At 47.0% G+C, this 22,667-nt stretch overlaps 1 protein-coding gene across 3 annotated transcripts in view; it reads left to right on the top strand.

Annotated features, from left to right (window-relative positions):
* The first annotated feature begins 265 nt into the window (after positions 1–265).
* The window catches only part of LOC111939343 (opioid-binding protein/cell adhesion molecule homolog), a 337,984-nt gene continuing 315,582 nt past the window's right edge, over positions 266–22,667 (top strand). For 2 of the 3 annotated variants that reach the window (XM_023941499.2, XM_023941498.2), the window contains exon 1: positions 307–397. The gene's annotated coding sequence lies outside the window, so the exon portion shown is untranslated. Of the gene's footprint in view, positions 398–16,555; positions 16,638–22,667 lie in introns of all 3 variants that reach the window. The other variant, XM_086860992.1, reaches the window with a different exon arrangement.

The following is a 22,667-nucleotide window of genomic DNA, read 5'->3' as shown; positions in this document are numbered from 1 at the left end:
GTACTGCAGCAGCTGCCATCTCTCTGGCTGGTAATGTGCTCGCTCACCTAGCTGAGAATTCATCTCCTTTTGCCCTCTGCCAGTAATTCCCAGCAAATTAAAGCTGGTGAGCTCCAGGTTGAGCTCCAAGGCCAGCTGGGCTGGGCTGGGGTTTTGGGGAGAGCCGGGGAGAGCAGGTGTAAGGGAGGAAACGGGAGCGAGATGTGTTTAGATGAAGCTTGGAACCTTGCAGAACGTTCAGAACCTGAACATTGCTCTTGTTTATGACAGCGTTGCCTTTCCTGGGAACGGGGCTGCAGGAATCCCGGGCATCCCCACAACCACCATGGACCCTGCCCAGCACCGCTCCCCCATTTCTCAGCTCATTAAGGCCCAGCCTTGCCTTCGAGTGACACAGGTAATGAATCCTCTGCAGGGTGCCTGCTGGCTTTAATAAGCTGGAATGAACTGAGGATGAGAATTAACCTGGCAGGATTAGCTCGCTCTGCAGCGGGATGCTGGGGATGTCTCCTCGCGGGCCGTGACGGGAATTTTAACACCTCTGCTGGCCGCACTGGCTCCCGGCTGCTTTGTAGAGCATCCAGCAGCTTAAATCCCCTGCGAGGCCGAGAGGAGCAGGCAGGGGAGCAGCACCCTGGCTGGGATGGTGCTCTGTGCCCGTTTTACCCCTGTGCCTGCGAGAGGAGCGATCCCGAGTTCTGCAGCTGCCCAGATGTGCAGCATCCCAGCCCTCCCGCTGCCTCCTGCCACCAGCTCCTGCCACCAGCTCCCTCCTCCAGAGCAGGAGAGGAGCAGGGAGGATTTGAGAAGCCGTGTGTGTGTGTTTGGGAGGTGTTTTAGGCAGCTCACGGGGTGGGTTTTGGAGAGGGCCCCCAGAGCCTGGCTGATCACAGCACTGTGTGCGGACTCGGAGAGCCTCACGCCTGAAAACCCTGCAATTACCCTGCATTTGCTTGGGGCTCCAGGCTTTTTATTTTCACTAAATGGCTTTGTAATGCAGCCCCCCTGCAGGGAACGCTCCGTGGGACACGGTACGTGCTTCATGCCCTAAAAGCCGCAGGGATGGCAGTGTGGGGACATCCAGAGACTGTGCCAGGGATCCCGCACCACATCCAGATCCTCACCTGATCCCTGGGTCAAGGATCCTGATGGGATCCAGCAAAGGGGGCACTGTGCTCTTGCTTAGATTAGCCCAGATGAGGAGTTTCCCTGCTGTCCTGCTTTCAGCAGAGTAGAGTTAATTTTCTTCCTAGTCCCCGGTGGTTTGGATTTAGGATGAGCCCTGCTGTGACACATCTCTGCTGCCTGTCACCCTTCCCTCCATGCTGCGGGTCCCTGGGTTCTCCTGGCAGCAGGGTGCTGAGCTGGCACCCTGCTAGGTGCCCAGTTTCATGGAAGATCCCTCGGGTCTGGAGGAAATGAGGGGAATGGCTGACTGGAACACACGCCTGGGCCCGCAGGGCTGCAGGAAGGTGACGAGGGATGGCACTGCTGTGTGCCAACCTGGCAAAGCCAGCAGCCAGGGAACCCTGCTCTTTGCCAGGCTGCTTCCCAGCCAGGCTGGCGGTGCTGGGAAGCCGTGGTCTCCTCCGTGGGCATGGCACATGCATATTAATGTGCTTTTCCTGCCTTACAGGAGCTTCTAAGAACAGACACGGAGTCTGAGAAACCCTTGATGGCACTGCTTGTAATTAGAATGTAATTGGAGCAATGGAGAGCCCAGGGGCTGATTTGTGTGGTTTGGGTTATATTGAGGCTGGTGAGGTTATCCACCTCCCCAGGCCTGGGCTCTGGGGGTTTAGTGATGCTGCTTTGCCTTGGCTTGGGTCCTTCCCCCTGCCTGTCCATGGGGAGCAGGAGGGAAACAAGGATTGCAGGCATGGAGCAAACATCTCCTTGTGACACCACAGCCCGGCCTGAGGGCCACCAGAGCCATCCATAATTGATAACACCCAGGCTGGAACGAGCTCCCAGTCCAGGCTAGGACGTCATTTGGAAACTGATCTGGATTTCCATGGAAAGTCCTTGTCTGCTGAAGGGCTTCTGGCTTTTTCAGATCTTATTAAGAGTGTGAATGTTTTACCTCTGTGTGGATGGTGGAGCAAGGGGAGAGTGAACACCACATGTCTGGGTGAGTTGTCCCCAAGGGGCTGAGGACAGTGCTCCTGTCCCGTGGCTTGGGGACAAATCTGGTGGCAGCCACCAGCTCCAACACTGGAGCTGCTGATGGCTTGCAGGAACAAAGCCCAAGTGTGGAGTTGGAAGTGGATGGAGCCTGGATAACCCAAAGTGTTCTGAAGAAGACAATTAATGGTGAGAAGAGATGGCTTTCAGCCACTTGGATTTCCCAAGATTAAACCTGGATATCCTGAGAGCATATCCTAAATTCCATGCAAGGTTGGGCAAGGTGGCTGTGCCTGCCCACCTTTAGCGTTAAATCAAAGGTGCAGTCCTTGATGGAAAAGCAGCCAGGGAGATTTCTGATGCTGGATTTCAGGGACTCACAGGAAGGTGTCTGTTTTTCTCTCCCAATCCAGTTTGTGGAAGAAGAAAAACAATCAAAAAAGCAGGGAGGGTGATGTTCTTAAATCCGCCGGGGCTTTAGGAGGATATTGTTTGTGCTTCTTGAATAATGGCTTTTGATATATAATAATATTGTGCTGTGTTTTTCTGATGGCCAATATTACATTTATTTTAAATGATATAATCAGCCCTTGGCGTCTCAGCTGATTTAGTCAATTAAGTTTTTAACCTCATGTCTTCAATCTCGTCTGTGAGTAATTTAAATGTGGTGATTTTAATGAAAGTACATCTACCTGTTCATTTATCCACACACACCGTTGCCCTTTGGATCTGTGGTGAGAGGGACAGGAGATGGTTTTTCTCTTCTGCATGGAAATGTTTCGCAGGGCTGAGGAGACGATGCGGTGATTGGCATTAGGGAGCTACAGGGTTTATTTTCTTTCTCAGAGCAATCCAAATACATCAGATGCAGCAATTTCCAAAGGGACTGTGCATTAAGGCTTTCAGAAAGGACAGTGGGATTGCCTTGGGTTCTGGGGTGGTGTTTTACCCCAGGAGATGACAATAATGGACCATCCAAAGCTGATGGATGCACAAAATCTCAGATGCTCATGCAAATGTCTGTGGTTTGCCCTGATAATTACTGCAGCTTCAGGGATCAGGCACTGCTGGGGCTGAGATTCAGCCCCAAACCCCTCAGTGCTGTTTGGGACACTCATGACAGCGATGTCTTTGGGGGGATGGCACTGGAGATCCCTTCCCTGGCAGGATCCTGGTTCCTGCAGCCCCTGGGCTGGCCCTCGCAGCTCTCGTGGTTTTTGCCTCATGCTGAATTCAAGCCCAGCAAATGCAGCTGATGTTTTCCAGCCTTCACCAGCATTGCAAAGAGAAATCAAGATAAACGACCTGGGGCTGCTCAGGGACCAGCTTTGTGTGCTCCTGGACACACTCACTCCTCCCTCTGGTGTTTTCTGGCTCAAAAGTGAGTCCTCTGCAGCACCAGCACAGCCCAGGCTGGGGTGGGTGATGGGGGTCCTTGGGCACACACCCTGGAGAGGTGGCTGCTCCAAAGGGGATGTCTGAGGCCAGGCTCTTTGAAACCAAGCCCAGAAGCAGCAGTAACGGCTTTTTATTCCCATCTCATAGGCTGACATACCTAAAAGCCTTTTTTTTTTTATTTGTTTTTGAAGTAAAAATATTCCAAAGGGGCATTATATGTGGTTTTCTCACAGAAGGCAACCTGCCTCCCCCTGAAAACACTTGTTTCAAAATTTTCAGTGGAAAATGTGAACAGTTTTTTGATAAAAGCATTTCTATTCATGAGCAGTAGCTCAGAGAGATTTGCAAGAAATAAATAGGTTTTGGCAGCATAAAAGTCTCTGTTGAACAAGGGGATGGGGAAGGTGTGAAACTTGATTTGGTATCGTTTGCCCATGGAATTTCAGCAAAAGTTCCTCAGCAGAAGTGTCAGGGGATATTTTTCCATCAAGCCCCTGTCCAAATCTCCTGGTGCTGGTGGGAGCTACAACATTCCTGTGTCAATAATCATCATCTTGGCTTTTGCAGTGCTCTGCTCCTTGGAGATTTGTCTCCATCTCGCCCTGGGCCGTGTTTGCTGCTTGCTGGGTGTGTTGGAGAGCTGGCCTCGAGCTCCCTCCACATTTCAGCCAGTGAAGGTCGCTGTGCTGTGTCTCAGAAAAGCTGATTTCTCCTGCACTTCCAATAAACATTCTGCCTTATTAGTGCAGGTTTTTAACAAACTCTGTGCAAATCATAAAGCAGAGAGGGCAGGGACAGGGCCTGTGTTTGTCTGAGGCAAAAGTGAGGTTTTTATTTTGCAGCTCTCTTGCTGATGCTCTGTCTCCTGCTGACCTGGGATGAAGGTGCCTAGGGCAAGGCAGGTTGGCATTCTCTTGTTTGGTAGAACTGGTCAATAATTCTGGGGGTAAATGAGTGATTAGCCTGTCAGGAATTCACCAGGATACAGTTTCCAGTGTGGCCCCTGCTCCCATGAAATTCTCTGCTGCCACAAGAAGCACCTCATCTTGGAGACAAACCTTGTTGGGGTGTTCTCATACCAGGTTTTTGGGCTCTGTCCTGCCCTAACTGCCAGCTGAAGTTTGTCTCTCCTCACTCATATGAGGCTTTTTCCCTCCTTACCGCCAGGGATGGAATAGAACTGATGATATTTGGGAGTGTGAGCTGGCCCTGCACATCCACACTGCCTCCCCTCTATTCCTTCAGAGCTGTGTATAAGGAAGCTCAATTTTTTTGAAAGATGCCTATAAAAAAAAGGTATTTCCACATCTGACGAGGAAGCAGGGGGTGCAGGGATGCTTGGAGCTGCCTCTCTACCTGCAGCTCTTCCCCCACATCCGTGTGGATGCAGCTTGGCTCCCCTGTGTGAAAGGGAGAGGGGAGGAGAGGCGCCTGCACCGCTTCCCTTTAAGCAGAGATTTGGCTGTGGCTCTGAAAGCGGAATTAGAGGTAGAGTTTAATCATACAAGCTCTAAAATATGGGAGATTAAATCTTTTTAAGGAGGGCAGCTAAGCACTTTATTTTCTGTACGGGAATCTTCAGGGGGTCGGAGACCAGAGAACTGGATTTAAAGCTTTTAAATTACTTTTTCTTATTTTATTTTTTTAAACAAGTTTTTTTTTTTTTTTCCTCCCACAATACTTGGTTAGACAGGAAAGACTTTAAAGTGATGGTTAAAAAAAAGAGAGAGAGAAAAGATGGGTGGAATGGAGACGCTTGTTGAAAACAGACATTAATAATGTTGTGTTGAGTTGTTCAGGCACATTTAATCCTTAAAGTCCACATCTACTCTGGGAAGTGATTTTTGTAGAAGGAAGGAAATCTTCCAGGTGTTCCTTGTCATTTCTTGCCACATTTGATGACAGATTTACTCAATGGCAAAGGGATTTGCAGCCCCTCTCCTGCTGCATCCCCCAAAAGCCCTGGAGGTGCTCGTGGGTGCCGACAATGCTGCAGGTCCTCTTCCTGAGGCTCCAGGGGTGATGTTTAAGCTGAGATTGGCATTCTGGCTGGAATTGGGTTTTGTTTTTCCCAGCCAGGCACTGCCCCAGCCTAGCTGGGGGAATTGGAGCTGTTTGGTTGCCTCTCACAGAGCCTGCTCGGGGACGTTCGCTTGTGTTTGTCTTGCGTTTTTCTTAATTTCACGGAGCTGAAGAGATCGATGGGAAGGTAGACCTGGGATTTAAGGCTGCCTATAGCACAGCTCTGTGACTGATGACCCCAGCTCTGCTGCTGCTCTCCAGGCTCGGGGTTTGCTGGGCTGCCAGTGCCAGGGCCAGCTGATGGTGACATCTATGGAAGGAATGTCGTGTCCTTCCCACGTGCGGGACACCCGAGTGGCTCATGGTGCTGTGACCACCCTGGGAAAGGAGTGCAAAGTTGGTTTTGAAGCCTCTCAAAGGCTGGGCTCCATTCTGGGGGTCCTGCCTGGACCCAGCGGGACCTTGCATGGGGTGTCAGCAGAACGGAGCTGGAATCTCGGTGCCGCCGGCTGTATCGGCTGCTTGTTACCATAGAAACACCCTGTGGCACCGTGCTTGTTTGGAATGAGGTGGCACTGGCATGGTGGCAGGATGTGCTGCACTTTTCCCCCCTGGGCCGAGTGCCTTTGGTCACTGGAAGTTGTGGGAGGAGGGAAAGAAGGCTTGGCTTGGGTGACTATGCTGGAAGGGCTCCAGCAGCCAGCGCTGGAGACACTGCAGGCGATGGGAGAAGGTCCCAGCCTTGGTGGCACTCCGTTGTCCCCAGCAGTGGCCACATTCTCCGCTCCACAGCGGTGGGAGCTTGGCGCAGCCCCGGCTGGCCCTGAGGAGATCCCGCAGCATCCCTCAGGCAGCGGCGGCCTCTGCAAGCCACCCTTCTTTTAATGGCCCAATTCCACCGAGCAAATGAGGCAGTGCCTCCGATCCCTCCCCTCGCTCTGCCAGCTAATTAGCACTCCATTAACTTAACGAGGCTATGCCGGCCACCCTGGCCGTGGACACGGCGTGCAGGGCTGCCAGGAGAGGGGAGGAGGGAGCGGGCCTTGGCTGGGCCTGGGGGCTGCGGCAGAGCCTTTGTGGCTGAGCAGGCCGGGCTTTGCCCTGGGCTCCTGGGGCCTTTCCGTGCTGGGAATGGCCACGACGGGGAAGGGTGATGGGAATGGCTGGCACTGCTCTGGGAGTGAGCTGTGACATTGTAGGCTGCGATGTTCCCTCATCCTGCACAACCCTGTCAGTGCCACTGCCCCCCGGCCAAGGGGGACTGCAAGGGGTGCAGTGTCCCTCGGAGGAGATTCCCTCCCTGCTGGAAAGGCTCAGACAGCGGCAGCTGCCTGCCAAAGCTTTGTTTGTTGACAGAGTTAAATTTGCAATTTCATGGTTTGGTTACAATGAGTTTAGTTTATAAAATTCATGAGCTGTTAGGAAGTGTGGAGAGGAGGGGTGAAAAACACGCCTGGGAGTGAGCAGGGACGTGGCTGCTGGCACATCCAGCAGGGTCCTGCTTTGGGGCTTGGGGATGGGATGTGAGAGCCTCGTGTAGGACAGAGGGATGAGCCCCTACATGAGGAGAGATGTTGGTTTCTCCTGGTAACAACCACTGTGTCTTTACCTGAAGGTCTGCAGAGCTTTCCTTGCATGGCCTTCAGAGAGCCACTGGAGAAACAGGAATCCTGTCAGGGATGGAGCCCAGGTGTTGTGGTGACAGGGGCTTGGAAGCAGCAGGGCTCAGCCTGCTCAGGGAGCCTGCTGCTGGTTTGGAGCTTGAATTTGTGGTTCTTTGGAGCTTTGTTTGGGACACCATGAAATGAGCTTTGTTTCCTGGAATCAGAAGGAGTGGGACAGAGAGAGGCAGTTCCCTGGAGTGTCACTGCATGGACAGTGTGCTCCACTCCATCTCCTGTGAAATGAGCTGGTTGACACCCTCACATCTGACTTTTCCAAGAGATTTCTTTACAGCCTGTCCTGTGTGTTTGGGGGCTGACTTGGAAGCAGAGCAGCCCCCCAGTCCCACCCTTCCCCCTGGCTGGAGCTGCATCCTCCATCCCTCCAGCAATGGATATGCTCCTCCAGGAGCCGGAACTGCAGAGGGAATCAAAAGGCAGTGTCAGGAAGGATCTAAACAAATATTAGCTAATTAACATGACCCTGGGGGAGGAGGAAGGGGAGGACACCTGAGGGTACAAAGCCATGAGGTACCTGTCCAGCACGGACATCTGTACGCAGGAGCCAGCAGCCTGTGTGTGCTGCCACGGCTGGGGCTGATGTTGCTGTGACATCAGCAGGAGACTGGTCATGAAACACCTTACAGGTCATAAAACACCACAGGATTCCACTGGAAATGCTATGCTACTGATTTTTGGGGTTATCAAAAGAATTCTGGTGTTAGTCACTGCATGGTCAGTCACTCTGTGGGGTTGCTCATAGACACAGGCCATAAATAGACACTAAAACCCCCTTTTCCTCCAGTGTCTGTTGGGTTATTGACTCCCTAGGAGCAGTGATCTCTAAGGTTTGACAGAATCTGTTGTGCTGAACAAGTGGATGTGGTAAGCAAGGCCCAGAAATCGTTGGTGGTAAACGGAACTGAAGTTCAAGGACGGTCACTAGATCTGACCAGGGCATCCAAAAACTGAAGGGAAGGTGACTCAAGCGGACTCCTGGACCTCATTCTGGTGACCTCTCCAGCAACATTGTCCATGAGGAAACCTTTCAGTCACTCTCTGTGTTCATTAACAGCCTTTGGGGTGTAATTAATACATTCTTGGCTTAGTGAACATTTCCATCTGCAGCCTTTCACCGTGTGAAGGTTTCCCTGTGAAGCTGCTGGACTTTCTGTGAATACTCATGCCTCAGCTGAGGGTTTTTCTTTCTCAGCAAGCCCCAGTACATGAGTTAAGGATCCAGGTGGGGTTCATGGTCCTTGGATTTGTATATGGAGACAGTCTGGAAGAAAATCCCCCTCTTCCCTTGCTGTTGGGGCACCTCTTTTCCATCCAAAGTGTTTAATCACCTAATTTGTGTTAAGGAACATCGGCTTTTCATTTCCAGCTGTGCCAGCACAGAAGATGCTTCCTTGTTAATGAATCCTGGACTTAAAATATCTCCTATGAGTGTGTGGGGACATGAAAGCCCAGGGAGGGGACAAGACTTGAGGGTGCATCAGGAAATTGGGAGCAAGGGCAGGACAGAGCACAGCAACGAGACCACCCGCAGATCCCACTGCATTGTGCTCAATCCAGTATCCAAATTTCAGTCTTTTAAGAGGATTATCAGGTGTCTGTTTGAATTACTCTGACATGAACAGTCACTCAGAAAATGTACATTCATTTGAAAGGTCAAGCACATCTGATTTCTGCCTTTGGTATGCGGGGGCTTATCCTTTCAACTCTCCCTTCCTTAATGAGATTCTTGTTTCAAAGAGTCGCGCTGTGCTCAGGATTTGACAGAGTCAAGTGTGCTGGAGATAGTTTTTGTTATCATGTTTACCCTTTTATCTGCCTGTCCTTTGAAAGCTCCCCAGCACACAATAAGGATGCAGCAGGACGGCCACTCGGGGCGGCTCTGCCAGCAAAATCAGCTTTTTAGGGGTGGAGAGATGGAGATGTGCTAGCGGGGAGCTGCAGCACCAGGAATTTTGATTTCTGCGTGGCAAAGCATCCAAATGGAGAGAAGGCCTTTGAGAAGACCCCCAGTCGCCAGGGGGGCTGGGCAGGTGTCAGGGTGTCATCAGCTCCCATGGAAACCTCAGAGGAAATAAAGCCAAGTTGGGCTTGGCATGGCAGAGTTGTGTTTCTTGATTAAATTAATGTGTATTGATATTTCTCCCGTTGTTTTGACTTCACAGGCTGTTTAAATTCAAGCTTGTCACAACAAAATACAAAGGAGGTTGCTCGGAGATTGATTTTTTTTTTTTTTCCCCTTTAATCCTGTCTCTGAAGAAGAAGAGTATTTTAAAATTTTATTTTTTTTCCCCCACTACCTCCAGGTTGACAGCCAGGGAAGGCTGCAAACATTAAAACTGTTGCACAAATAATTATGTTAAAATGCCGAGCATACATTATGGAGGAGGGCGCTCCTTGATTGTAACGTACGAATCAATTTTCTGCGTCACAAAATTACTGACACCGGAGTTGGCTTTGGTGATTTATTCCCTGGAATGACGATCCTGTGACTGCCTTTTCCCAGAGAGAGCTTTTTTTTTTTCCTGATGGGTGAAGCTTTGGTCTCCTCTTTGCTGTCACTGCTGTCTCCTCCCTGCCTCAGTGATGGTCCCCTCCGCTGCTTAAAAATAGCGGCTTTTATGCAAACTACGTCCCAAAACGCTCCGCCAAGTTAAATAATGTAGTCACAAAACCAAATATTGAATAATGACTGAGGCAAGGATTAAGGGAGACAGGCAAGGAACAAAAGAGAGATTCTCAAGTGTTTTGAACACAAAATTGAGAAGACACAGATGTGCACGGGGCTTTTTCTCTCTGCAGCCAGAGGACGCAGATTAAAGGGGTCCTCCAGGACTGTGCACCCCAAGCCAGCTTAAGCTGCCTAAAGACCTCTTCAGATCCAACCTTTTCAACAAGCCCAGCTGGCTGGAGGAATTTCTGCTGGGAATAAATTCAGAGAATCATGAAATGGTTTGGTTTGGAAGGGACCTTGGAGGCCATCTTGTTCCAAACCTCTGCAGGGACACTTTCTGCTAGAGAACCTCCCATGGCACCTTTTAAAATGGATTTCTGGGGAACATATCTTGGATTTTTAAATTTTTTTTCTAGTGGAAAGCTCCCATGGGAACTTTTCTGTACTTCCTTCTGGAAAGAAAATATAATTTCTCTTTTCCCCTTGAAAGGCGGCAGCCCAGGCAGCGCCATCAACCTCAATTCTTTCTACGACTCTGGTTTTGAGGGAATATTTAAATAAAAAATGCCATGGGCGGGGAAAAAAATCACAGGTGTGTCATTTCTCATGCAACTCATGGAATTTTTCAAATCCACCTCAAAATTGTTGAGTTGCAGTAACAGTGGGTAGCTGATGGCTACTCATATGGTGAGAGAGGCTGAAGGAATGTTGCACAAAAACTTATGTAAATGTCTTCTGTACAGCTCAGAGAAAGTCTAGGACTCCTTTAAATCTAAGAGTTGGAAATTCAGCTGGGAAGCCATAAATTCAGTAGATGTCTTTTCCTCAATAAATTCAGAATATTGTCCAGGGAAGAAGCATCCATGTTTCACAGAAGGAGTTACTGGACTTTCTGAGGATTTCTTTTTCTTTTTTTTTTTTTTTTTCTTTTTTTGGTCCAGAAGCAGTTGAAATGTAGCTCAGGATAAATTGCAAGGTGATGATTTACATGACAGGTGACACTGGCAAGCACATTATTCTCAGAGGAAGCATGAGATGGGATGTATTTACTGCCTGTCTGGGCAAATTATCCACTCTCAGTTGTCTGGCATGTGTTTGTGTAGGAAATGTGTGTGTCCAAAACAGCTGATAAAGGGGATGTGGGGGGCAACAGTTAATAAATGCAACCCCCCCATGGGTGTTGCTGCATCCCTCCTGCTGAACTCTAACTCATTTTTTGGAGACACAGATCTGGAGAGGCTCTGCAGCTGGGTTGGAGTGAGGGAGCACACAGAGGAATTTCCTTGCTGCTGCTGCAGAGGGGAGATGGGCACAGCATTGCTGAGGAAAGAAGGATCTGTGTTTGAGGGGATATCAGAGCTCAGTGTGTTTGGTTTCCTGTTCATTCCTGAGGCTGTAACATCCCATCCACCAGGGAAACTCCTCATTTGAGATCAGGCAAATTACCCTGCTCTGGCTGCTACTGTTGCTTGGTCTTGTCAGCCTGGTTGTGATTTACTCTTAATATTTATCCCTCTTCACCTTATCTTTCCTTCTGATGAGTAAAGCATCATGAGAATAACGAAGTGGTGGTGTTAAACTCTAAGCTTGTGTTGTCCAAGGGGACTGCAGCTCACAGGCAGGGATGGATTGGGAATTTCAGTGCAGTTTTGGAGCCCTGATGTCCCAAGCTGGTCATGATCCTCCATGTGGAGACTGCTTTAGGCTATATCTGTTAAGGATTATTGTATTCCCAGGAGGTTTTTTTCTCCCCCACCCTAGGTGGGGGGTTGCAGGATGATTGCTTTTTATTTGTGTTTTTGTGCCCACGGAAAGCTTGGATCTCATCTGGCTTTTAAGGATCAGCTTCTGTTACCTCGCAGGTATTGTAGGTGGATGTGTAAATGAGGATCCTTCTGTTTACAAAGAAAAGGATATATAGTATAAAAACAATTTACTTGTAAAAGATTCATCCTGCCTCCAGAATATGTTTGAATCTTAACACAAGACAAAGTAATTTAATCCCTCCCAAACCCATATGTTGTTTGCTTCTCATTTTTTTCCAGCAAATTTTACCTTCATCAAAAGATAAATCAATTTGTAGCAGCTATCGGCAGCTCTTTAAGCTGCCGAATTGAACAGCTTAATTAGGGAAAATATATTAAAAGATCTGAGAGCTGCTAACCCGTTCAGTGCCTCCTCTTGGTACATCTGTGTGGTCTTGCACATGTGTGGGGCTCCAGACCCCCTCCAGTTTGTGTTTGCTGCTATTTTAGTGTGATGCTTTGTGGTGTGGTGATGGCACTAGAGGTTTTACTGCCCTCTCAAAACTGGCAGGGCTTTTCTAGGCTGGTCCAGTTTGAAGATTTAAAAGTTTATTCTCTTACAATTTTTTTTAATTAAAGCTATTATTATTATTATTATTATTATTACTATTACTATTACTATTACTATTACTATTACTATTATTACTATTACTGTTATTACTATTATTATTATTATTCTCTTTCCAAAGCACCTGGCAGCTGCCCAGTGTCTGTGAGCACCCCTTGCTGACCTTTGCCTGCAGCACAAGATGAAGTCATGGTCTGAGAGTTCTCACACCCAAATAATAGAATAGGAATGATTTGGAGCACCATTCCCAAAGATCTACTCTCATTCAGCGCTGCTCCTGTGCATTGTTTGCACTTTAGAGGGGGGGATGGAAAAAGGCACCCAATAAAAGTACAAACTGCGTGAGTCAGCCAGAATCTGCTGTTGTGCCTCGTTCATCCCATTAGCAAATAGCAGTGCTGAGTGTGTGGGGAGGTGGCTCTCCCCTCCTTCCTGAATGACAGCTTCTTTCAGGGCTAAACTCATTAGTGATGCTGCTCTGCTGAGCATTCCCAGCCTTCCAGCCTGGCTCAGTCAATGCTGAGCACATCCCTGCCTCTCCCAGATCTCCTGGACAGGGGAGTGGCTGCTGTTGATCTTTCCATTGCTGACATGAGGACAGACCTCTGCTGGACCTGTGTTGGTGGGACAAAGCTGCTGTGGCCTCATTCCCAGGCTTCAAAAACCTGCTAGGAAGTGGATTTTGGAAAGGAGTTTCCTGCTTTTCCTGTTTGCGAGGATGAGCATCAGCTGAGGATTTCAGAGCTGTGCTTTGCAGCAAAGCTTCCAAGCCTGAACTCTCTTAGGGCTGTTCCCTTGGGTGATTTTGATTCCTAGGGATGAGCAGGCTCTGGACTGGCTTAAGCAAATAAGAGAATTTTCTGGCTAAGGCTGAGAATTAGCAGATCGAGGCTTGCATGATGGGCTACAACAGAAAAAACCAAAAACAATGTTTGGTTAATTTAAGCTTCAACTTGAGGTGCTGAGATAAAACAGAGTTGATATCAGGATAGTCTTGCTTCAAAAGCAGAGTATTGTCAGTGCAGAGAGAAGTGTTCTCCATCTGTTCCCGTGGCTGTTAGGAGCCGATATTAGATAGCTCCGCTGCAGGCTGGGAATCTGCGAGGGCTCATGGCAAAATCTTCATCTGGGAAGTTTTTTCCCTCCTTTGCCTTGCCTTAGGTTAACTCACACCCAATCCAGCCAGGCTTTGTAGAACTGGGTGTTCCTGGTGATGTCTAGAACTCGTTTAACATCCTCCACTTTGCCCTGGAAGGACAGGGACAGAAAGGAAGCTGAAACATCAACTGAAGGATCTCCTTGACATCATCCTGAAAATCTCCTAATGACCCAAGGAGTGGTTTCCTTGCTCTTGGAGCTTGTAACACATGACAGACCTTGAGGTTTTTCTTCTCCCACCTCGTGTATTTTTTTGTGTTCCTCAGCAAGAGAGACGAGGTTTGGCTGCTGAGGGAAATGATGAAACTTAGAAAAACGAGAGGTCTTGTGACAGGCTAACACCTCAGCTTGCTTTGAGCTCGATAGTGAAATATATAGACACAATTTTCGTTGCAGGTGGCTTTTTCCATGGAAGCATGTGGGTATCTGTGCCCAGCCCCACACGTGTGTGTACATGCACAGTTATTCTTGCCTCAGCACAACGATTTCCTAACGATCTCTTACCCATCCAAGACAGATTGCTTTTCATGGTTCAGTGGCCGCAGCTCAGGCATCCATTTTAATCAATAAAACAGTCAAAAGAGAGAATAGATTTACTTGTTTCTGGTTTTTTACATTTAATTGAAAATTTTCGAGTGATTACAAACATAGCTATTGTATAGATTGCGGAGTTTAGAAGATAATAAGTGCCAAAAGAAAAATGTCCCAAGAGCCCAACCTCTTCCCCTTGTGATGCACAATAGACGGTGCTGGTTTGTGCCTGGCCTTGTCCTTTCTTCTCCTTCCTCAGAGTTTGCAAAAAGTGGGATGGATTTAATGGGATTTTACCCAGACAACACAAGGATGTCTGTGATGAGCAGCATTAAATCCTCTTATTTGTCTTGAGGGTGAATCTCCCTTCACACAAAACCTGGAAGCACCGTGGGAAACCTGGAGATGCATCATCCTGTGAGCCACTTGGTCACCAAACAAGTGTGAGGATGGGCCATAAAATCTCTCCAGATCCAACAAAAAGGGTTTAATTTTAATTTTATAGGAAAGCAGTTTCAGCAAAAAGGAGCTTTTGGTCATCAACGGGGGGAAAAATTAATTTCTGTCATGTTTTCATGTCAAAACCAAGCCCCTTCTTCAGAAGAAAACTGTGGGGATAAATAATTGGAGAACAGGAGGGTTTGGGGTATTTCCCAGTGCCCAAAGGTGCTGCTGTGGTATTTATCCCTTATTAGCAGGTAGAGAGTGCATTTGATCATTGAATCTGTTCACTGTTGTCAATGTGAGTGTCCAAAGGTGGATGTGATTGTGGGGGTACCACATACATAATTATATTTTGAGATTTGAATAAATGTGTGCATGGAGCAGTGATTTGTTCTGTGCTGTTAGGAAAAGGCTCTCCTGGACACCCATGGTTTCCGAGCTTGCAGCTTGCATTGATGCCTGATAAACTTTGCCTTTCTTCTGGGGATTCTTTGGGAAAAATAACAAGCCATGCTGTCTCTCTGGCTGTAAATTTAATAAACCTGGAAGCAGCACAGCAGCTGAACATATCAAAGCCATAGACTGTTAACTCCAGTGCAGGAAAACTTTAAAAACAGTGCTCGAGACCCCTGCGCTCTCTGCAAAATGAGATCTGAGTCCTCTTTAAGTGGTTTTTAATAGCTGGAATTACTGAAGATTGGTGTTTACCAGGGAACAGGTTTGTGAGGGAGCTGCCTGGTGGGAGCCCATGGTGATATAATTTCCAGTGGTATTCCTGGCATAACCTCCCGAGCGCACAGGTCTCCTCACAAATTAACGCTGAACCCCTTGTGCCGCCTGGCTCTGGCCCCTGAACAGACGATTTCCTCAATGCTTTTATTGTCATCTCTGATTTCCTCAGCTTCCTTGTCTGCTGGAAGCAGATTTGTTCTGGCATGGGCCAAGATGTGGCTCTGGAGGGAGTGGTTGCCACCCTCCATCAGTCAGGGGCAGTGCCGCTGTCAGCTCGCAGAGAGCGTGGCTTTGTCCCCAACAGCCCAAACGTGGGGAGCAGTGTGGGATCTCACAGCGGTCAAATCAGAGATTTTTAGGCTTCAGGCACTAGCTTGAGCCTGTGGGAAAGTCAAGTACACAACTCTCTCACTCTGGCCTGAGAAATCATAAGGAGGAATCCAAACAGTCCTTGGAGAAGGAAAACAACCTCTGCAGGTGTTGTTTATTCCTTGTTGTTTATTTGCAAGAAACAGTCAAGGGGTGCTGTTCCCAACTGCCCAATGATGGTGATGTGTTGGTTTCATGATCAATGAGAGTTTTACCTTTTTGGATCTTCTCAGAACTGTCTATAAAAAGATCTGGAAGAATAAAACTTGCTCTCTTTTACAGCCAAGGCTAGAGAGTCTGTGTCGTACTTTTGCCATTCCTAATACAGTATGACAGAGCAGCTCTTAGGAATCTGGAGATTCCCAGTTTGGTGATTCCATCAGAGAAGGAAAATGGCTCACAGGGTGGTTTTGTCCACAAAATGAAGCATTTTTGTCCTTTATATCCCTGATACGATGTTGCAAGCGGGACAACTCCAATGCAAATGTTGGATTATGTACAAACACACCCCAAATGGTTTGCAGCAAAATTGATTAAAAAAAGTTTATAGATTATGGCTATTCCTTTCTTGTCAGTATTTTAACTCTTCCTCCCCATCCAATTTTATAGATTTTGTGAGATTTTTCCCCCTTGCATATCCCTCACCTGAAGGAAATTACCATTTTGAGGAGGAACAGATCTTTTTCACGATTTTCTTTTCAAAAGCAAAATCAAATTCTCTGTCAGGAAAGGCTTCAAATAGAAAACTCTGACCAGCCCAAATTAGGGGGGGACTCAATTTACTCTGGTAGAATACTTTGAGAGCTGCAGATGAAAACTGCAATTTAAGTGCCTAATATTATAATTATACACCGATGTGTTTTATTAATGGGATTGAATGCTGGTAGCTTTGTAGTAATGAGCTTTTTTGAAGATCCGTGTAATAGAGTTTTCTGATGGTGAGGACCCTGCCACGCTGTTCCCTCTAAAAAGCACCTTGAAACTCATGGAATAGCCAGGGACAGGGTTAATTCGTTGACTTGAGCAGTAATTAGCTGCCCTTCTCATATAGGAGCCCTTCCTGGAGGGGAAGAGGAACCCAAACCTCCAGTTTGTGGAGCTGTGTGGATGATCTGGAATTTTATTGTGGTGGGGTGAGTGATTCTCAAGCAAATGAAACGTTTGGGGAGCCTTGGAGATGAAAGGTTTTGTCTTGACAAATTAGCACTTAGCAGATTGCTGGTGTTAAAGAGCTGTGGGTTTGAGCAATGTGTACGATTGGGCCTTTTTAACACAGGAAGAATAATTTTCCCATTTTCTATCAGCATTTGAATGCACTTCTGGTAATAAATAGGGAGAAAAAAATGAAACCCTTGAGTGTTTTCCTGGGCCAGGGCACCCCCTCCCAGCAGGGTTAAGCTGGGTCAGTTAGAAAGATTCACGTTTATGGCTTGCATATTCCCTGTGGAAAAACCTGGAACAATCCTAACCTGGGGTCAGAAATAAAGGCTTTAAGACAAATTTCAGTTTTAAGCAGAGTGTTGATATGGGATATTCTGATAGTTTAAATTTTTTTTTCTTATTGTCAATTTATCACAACTCGCTTCCCTCAGAATGAATTTTGGATAAATCAAAAACTTGTATTAATTATATTAATAATCATATTAATTATATAATGGTGCATATGAATTCAAGGCCTTCTAGGACTGAATAGGGAAAGCAATGAAAATAAAATGGCAAAATGTAGAGTTGTTACTGTGTGAACTCAATGTTTCTTACTTGGTATCTTTTGACAGGGAAAAGTAACTTTTCAAAACCCACTACAATCTTCTTTACAAATCCTGCTTTTCTCTAAATGCTTCCCTTCTATGCTAGAGCATAATTAGCTTTTGTTAACTTTTCTATGGGCAGTTTTCATTTTGCTCTTTTTTTGAATGCCGTGGCTGCTTTTCTAGAATAGCTGAAATTTTGTTTCTTCCCCTGGCATCTTTAGTCTCCAATTTTCTTGGAGAGCAAACCTCATGTTTGGCCTCCCCCCACTAGTTAGGTGTCCTTGATGCATTTATTTAGGAAATGCAAAGCCAGGCAAGTGTTTCCCCTTCTCCCTTTGTTAATTAACCCAATGTGTACAATCACATTTTATTTGGCAGCTTGACTGGAGGGCCCAGCTGCTGGGAGATGAGCCATGAGAGGGGAAACGGGAGCTTTGTGCTGAGTTAATATGTGGATTTTTGGAGCTTGTTGATGTTCCCTAGAACATCTGCTCCTTGGCACTTGCCTGTCCAGCTCAACCTGGATCCTTCCAGGAATGGTGGAACAGGGAGAGGTGGGGAAATGGGGGTGAAAATGGGAAAAAAGATGAGAGTGAGAAACTTTCCTTACTGCTGATGGATGCTGGTATCTGCGTCCAAGAGCAGAATCTCGGGGACTTCTTCAGGTCAAAACCTCAAGGAACCACGTCTGGCTTTCAGCATCATTCTCAGTGACTTGTGGCATGCTGGGTTTTGTGTTGGGGGGATGGCAGGAGATGGGAAGATCCGTGTCCTGTGCATTCTCCATCCTGTCCTGCATCCTCCTGTCAGTAACCAGGTGGGAAGACTGGGCAAGGAGACAGCTCCAGTGCCACCCTGTCCACCCCCACATTATCCTGCCTTATTACATTGTAATAAATTGAACCATTCCACTTCATTATTTCATATTTGAGGAGATTTATAGATTGTCCTGGTGGCTGAAGAGGCAGTGATTAAAGGAACAGTGTGCTAATGAATGAGCCTCAGCACAAAGCCTTTTTAATTAATGCACAGCCCAGGGGCTGTAAACGCCTTGCTGATAACAAGCCTGGCCCATTCAGGACATGAACTGACAACTTTGCAGAGAATGAAGGCTTATGTGGAGACATGGGTATGGTATTGAAATGGCAATTAAGGCTAATAAAATGATTCGTCTGCCCATCCATCGCCCTCCTTCCCTGTGCCCGGCCCTGTCTCTGCCTCAGAAGTAATGGCAGGTGGAGATTTCATTTGGCTCCTCCAACCTTTCTTGGTGATTTAATTTACAGGCTGCATCTGTTCCTTCACGAGGCTCTTTCAGTCACATTAGAGATGGATTTTTACTCCAGGCTATTCTGAACTCGCTGGAAATTTCCCTGAGTCAGATTATTTTTCCCAGTGTTTACAGTTGCTTTTCTTTTTATTTCTTGAAAAAATTTTCTAATGGAGTGTCTTGCTGGGAGGGGAGGCAGTGAACTTGTTGGCAGTGCTGTTCATCCATCCATCCACCCATTCAGCATTGACTCTGGACTGCTCAGAGCCCTGGGATAAACAGAGTGAGCTCACACAGCTCTGGGAAAGAGGGAACCTGCCATAGGGAATTGTCAGCTTCTTTCAGGATGGGCTCAAACCTATCCCTCATTTTTGATGGGTTTCACATCCCCTTCCTGCACATCTGGTGCTCGGTGGTGTTGGTGCATTTCCACATTGGAAAAAGTGACTTTGAAAAAGTGCATTACGGAAAAAAATCAATGTTTAAATACACAGCGGTGGCAAACTGGAGATATCCGTTGTCCCTGGGAAGTTATGGGGCAGATGAACAGCACAGACAGGTCACCACTGCTCCACTGAATTCTGAGGAATTGTCCTGGTTTGTGTCACACAGCAATGCTGTGGCTGATGCTTGGCAGCTCTGGAGAATTTGAGAATGCTCTACTCCTCTGAGCATCCCTCGTGGCTTGGGAGTGAGGGCCCCAAAGCCTGGCACCCTCCCTTCCTCTCATGGGTCAGCTTCTGCATATTGCCTCACTGAATTCCTGGCAGGTGGAAGCACTATTTTTCAGAAGGGGATGTGGGAAGAGGAGGTGACAAACTTTTGAAACAAAGTTAAAAAAAAAAAAAAGACAAAAATATAAATGATGCTGCTTGTGGCCTGCAGATTTAATGATATTTGCCCATTTGATTGATGAAGATGATGAACGAGGCTTTGTGGCCTGTTGAGGGTGAAAAGTCTAAGTACCAGGATGGAGAGTGAATCAATCACTCCCCGCTCCCGTGCCAGATGGGATCATCAGTTACCTGCGGATCCCGGCAGCGCCGTACATTACCCCCGGCTGAGGGACGGCACGTCAGCCGTGGCTGCTGCCTCTTCTCCACACAGATCCATAATCCATGGCCAGGGGAAACAACAACACCAAAATGAAACCGCTAAAACTCCTCACCAACTTTATCCTTGTGTCGGATTTTGTTTGCTAATAGACACGTTCTGGCAAAATGTCTCACAGGGGTTGCACTGGACACTGGGCCGTGCAGTGCTGGGCTCCTCTGGGCAAGGCAGTGATGCCTTAAGATTTTAGCCTTTAATATTTTTCAAATCCTGAACTGCATTAATACTTAACTCTAAACTCCATATAAAGTGTAGTTAACTGTCTTCACATTCTGGTCAGACAAAAGAATCCCTTGAGGCCTGAGATCCAGGGACACAAAACAGCCTCAGGCACCAAAAAGTATAAACAGAAGTGGGGAGGGGAAAAATCTGGGGGTAAATTACTTCATTACCTGAACCTGTAACTGGGGGATTGGAGGATTAACCCCTGATATGCAAATAAACCAAACTTTTATCTGTCTGAAAAACTTGTGACTGTCATCCAGCCTGGGTGCAGCCCCTCTCAGAGGCTTTTGACTGCCCAGGGTGTATCTATTGAAGACCTTTAATAAATACCTACTCTTATTGTCTCAATCTTGTCTGGCCTCTGTTCTAGGTAGCTGCTCCAAGGCATCAGTAGGACACAGGGGATGGAGCACATGGGGTAAAGGTCTGGTGGTTTGTTGAAGAATAATCCTCTCTGAGTGCTTGCAGTGCCTGTGTTCTTTTTTGGTTTGTGTGTGTATGTTTTTTTCACGGCCTTTATTTAATATTTCAGCACTTCCTTATAATTTCCATGCTGAAACCCACAGGGTGGAGGTAAAAAATGGTTCTGTCCCTGCTTTGAGCAGAGGGATTTGGTTTGCAGGGCTGTATCCCAGTTCTGGACTCCTACAGCAGTCAGAGATCTCATTCCTTGGGCATTTCAAGCCATATCCTCCACGTGCCATCCCCATGTTACACCTGCTTTGGGCCAGCACTGTAACTTTATTAATTTGAGTCGTATTTTCCTTACACTTGGCAGAAGCCCGTGAATTATTTGAGGGTGTGTTGGTAAACAGGATTTGACAAACAGTGGCTCAGAACCATGTAACAAGCTCAGGACTTGGGATGTTCATCAAAAGTTTTGGGGTTTTATATTTCCTGAGTTCCACCAACCTTGTGAGCAGAGCCAATGTGATTTATGGCTTTGTGTTATGCTCCTGTGAAACTTGCAGGATTTTGATATAAAATTCTCCCAGCTTTAACTATCAGGTTTCACCTGAGCCCTGTTTTGGAGGCCGTTAATTCTTTATGTTGTCATTTCTGAAGACCCTTTTACAGCAGGAGCTCGGCATTATATAGCACTTAATAATGGGCATGTTACACTCCAGAGTAAAGAACATTCTGCTGTGTTCAAACCTCTTACAGTGATCACTGCAGCTGCTGATGGCCAGGACAAATGTGCCCAGTGTTTTGCAGTGTATTTGTGTAGGGAAGCATCATTCTGCTCAGGTAGTTTTTGGGTTGTGATTTATGCTCAGAGGTGCTGGAGGACTTTCACACTCTCTGAGTTCTGTTGTCTAATAAAGTCCCAAGTTGTGTCAGTGAAGAAGGAGAGCTGCCCTTGGGAAGAGTCCATCCCTCTTGTTGACTTGGTCCATTGACCTCCCCAGTCTATTATCAGGACTCATTGGAGAGCTGCCCTTAATTACCTGGCCTTAATATTACGAGTTTAATGTCCTTCTCAGACAGAGAAGCTGTCACTTGCAGAGGTCCTCACCAAGCATGAAGAACACGGTGGGAAGCAAAGGAAGCTGTGGTAATGCAGGAAAGGAGGAGCTGACATCCTTGTAACGTGTATGTTTTGGGTTTTAAGACCCTAAGGAGGGAGATGTGCTGGGCCAGGCTCGCTCCTGTCACAGCAGATGCAGAACCAGCACATTAAACTTGCAGCCACAGGTGATGTGAAAACATCAGGATGGGGTCAGTTTCAGACAGGGATGGCTCAGCACCGTTTTTTCCCCTGGATGTGCTGCAGATTCCTTCTGTGACCTTGAGGATATTTTCAAATCTTTCTTTTCTTCTTGTATCTGGGCTTTCTAGGGCAGAGACCATCTCTTACAATGTCTACTTAATCAAGGTTTTCTTCTTGTTTGAAGTCTCTGGGCACTGCTTTTGATATCAATAACAATCATGATAGTGAGAGACCAAAGACAAAGGAACAATTCCCAGGAAATATAGAGCACTGGTACTCTCCTGTATTGGTAATTCAGGGGTAAGGAACATAGATGAGTTTTGACAAGAAATAAGAAGTACTGTGGAGCTCAGACTGCAGCTCCAGTGTGGACTGAAACCTGCTGTACAACAAACAAGCTTTCCAGACCTCACTGTACTCTTTTACCTGGGTGGGAGGGTAGGAAGGGAAACACAAATGTTTGAATTCATAGTGCCTAGAGCAGGGTTGTGAGATGGGCCCTGAAACACAGGCAGGAGCAGAGGATTTGGGAACAACATTCTCCCCTAATAAATTCACGCAGCACCTGACTTGCAAATATGTGAAGGAGAGTTTTTCAGGTTGGAATTTCTGGCTAAATCCAGGACTTCTATCCAGCCTACTGCAGTCATTAGAGAGGGCCTTAAACTCATTCTCTCCTTTTCATTAGCATTGACCATTAGCTCTGGAGAGCCGTGTTATTGATATAAATGTCTTTGAAACCTCCTGAGCTCCAGGCTTTGACGGATTTCATAGGCTGGTTAGGGAAAGTGTTTCTTTTCATCAGTTTTGAATTTGTCACTATTTCAGTGGAATCAAATGGGACTTCTTGTGTTGCAAGGCAGGGAGGGTAGAAATACTAGATGTACTTTGTCTCCCTCACTCATTAATTCATATACATTTATCATAAGACTTCCTATTTGTCTCCTTTTTAAGATAAATAATCTCAGCCCTTCCAATCCCTTGTCATATGCAGACAAGAATGATTTAAGGAGCTGGAAAAGTTCCATATGACAAGGGATACAGAGATTCAAGTGTTGAGTCTGGTCCTTTCATTTCTGGAGGACAGAGCAGA

This window comes from Cyanistes caeruleus, chromosome 23 (assembly GCF_971803275.1).
Source record: "Cyanistes caeruleus chromosome 23, bCyaCae1.hap1.1, whole genome shotgun sequence".
Classification (NCBI taxonomy): domain Eukaryota; kingdom Metazoa; phylum Chordata; class Aves; order Passeriformes; family Paridae; genus Cyanistes; species Cyanistes caeruleus.
The sequence above is the reverse complement of the archived record's forward strand: the minus strand, read 5'-3'. Positions and strand labels throughout refer to the sequence as shown.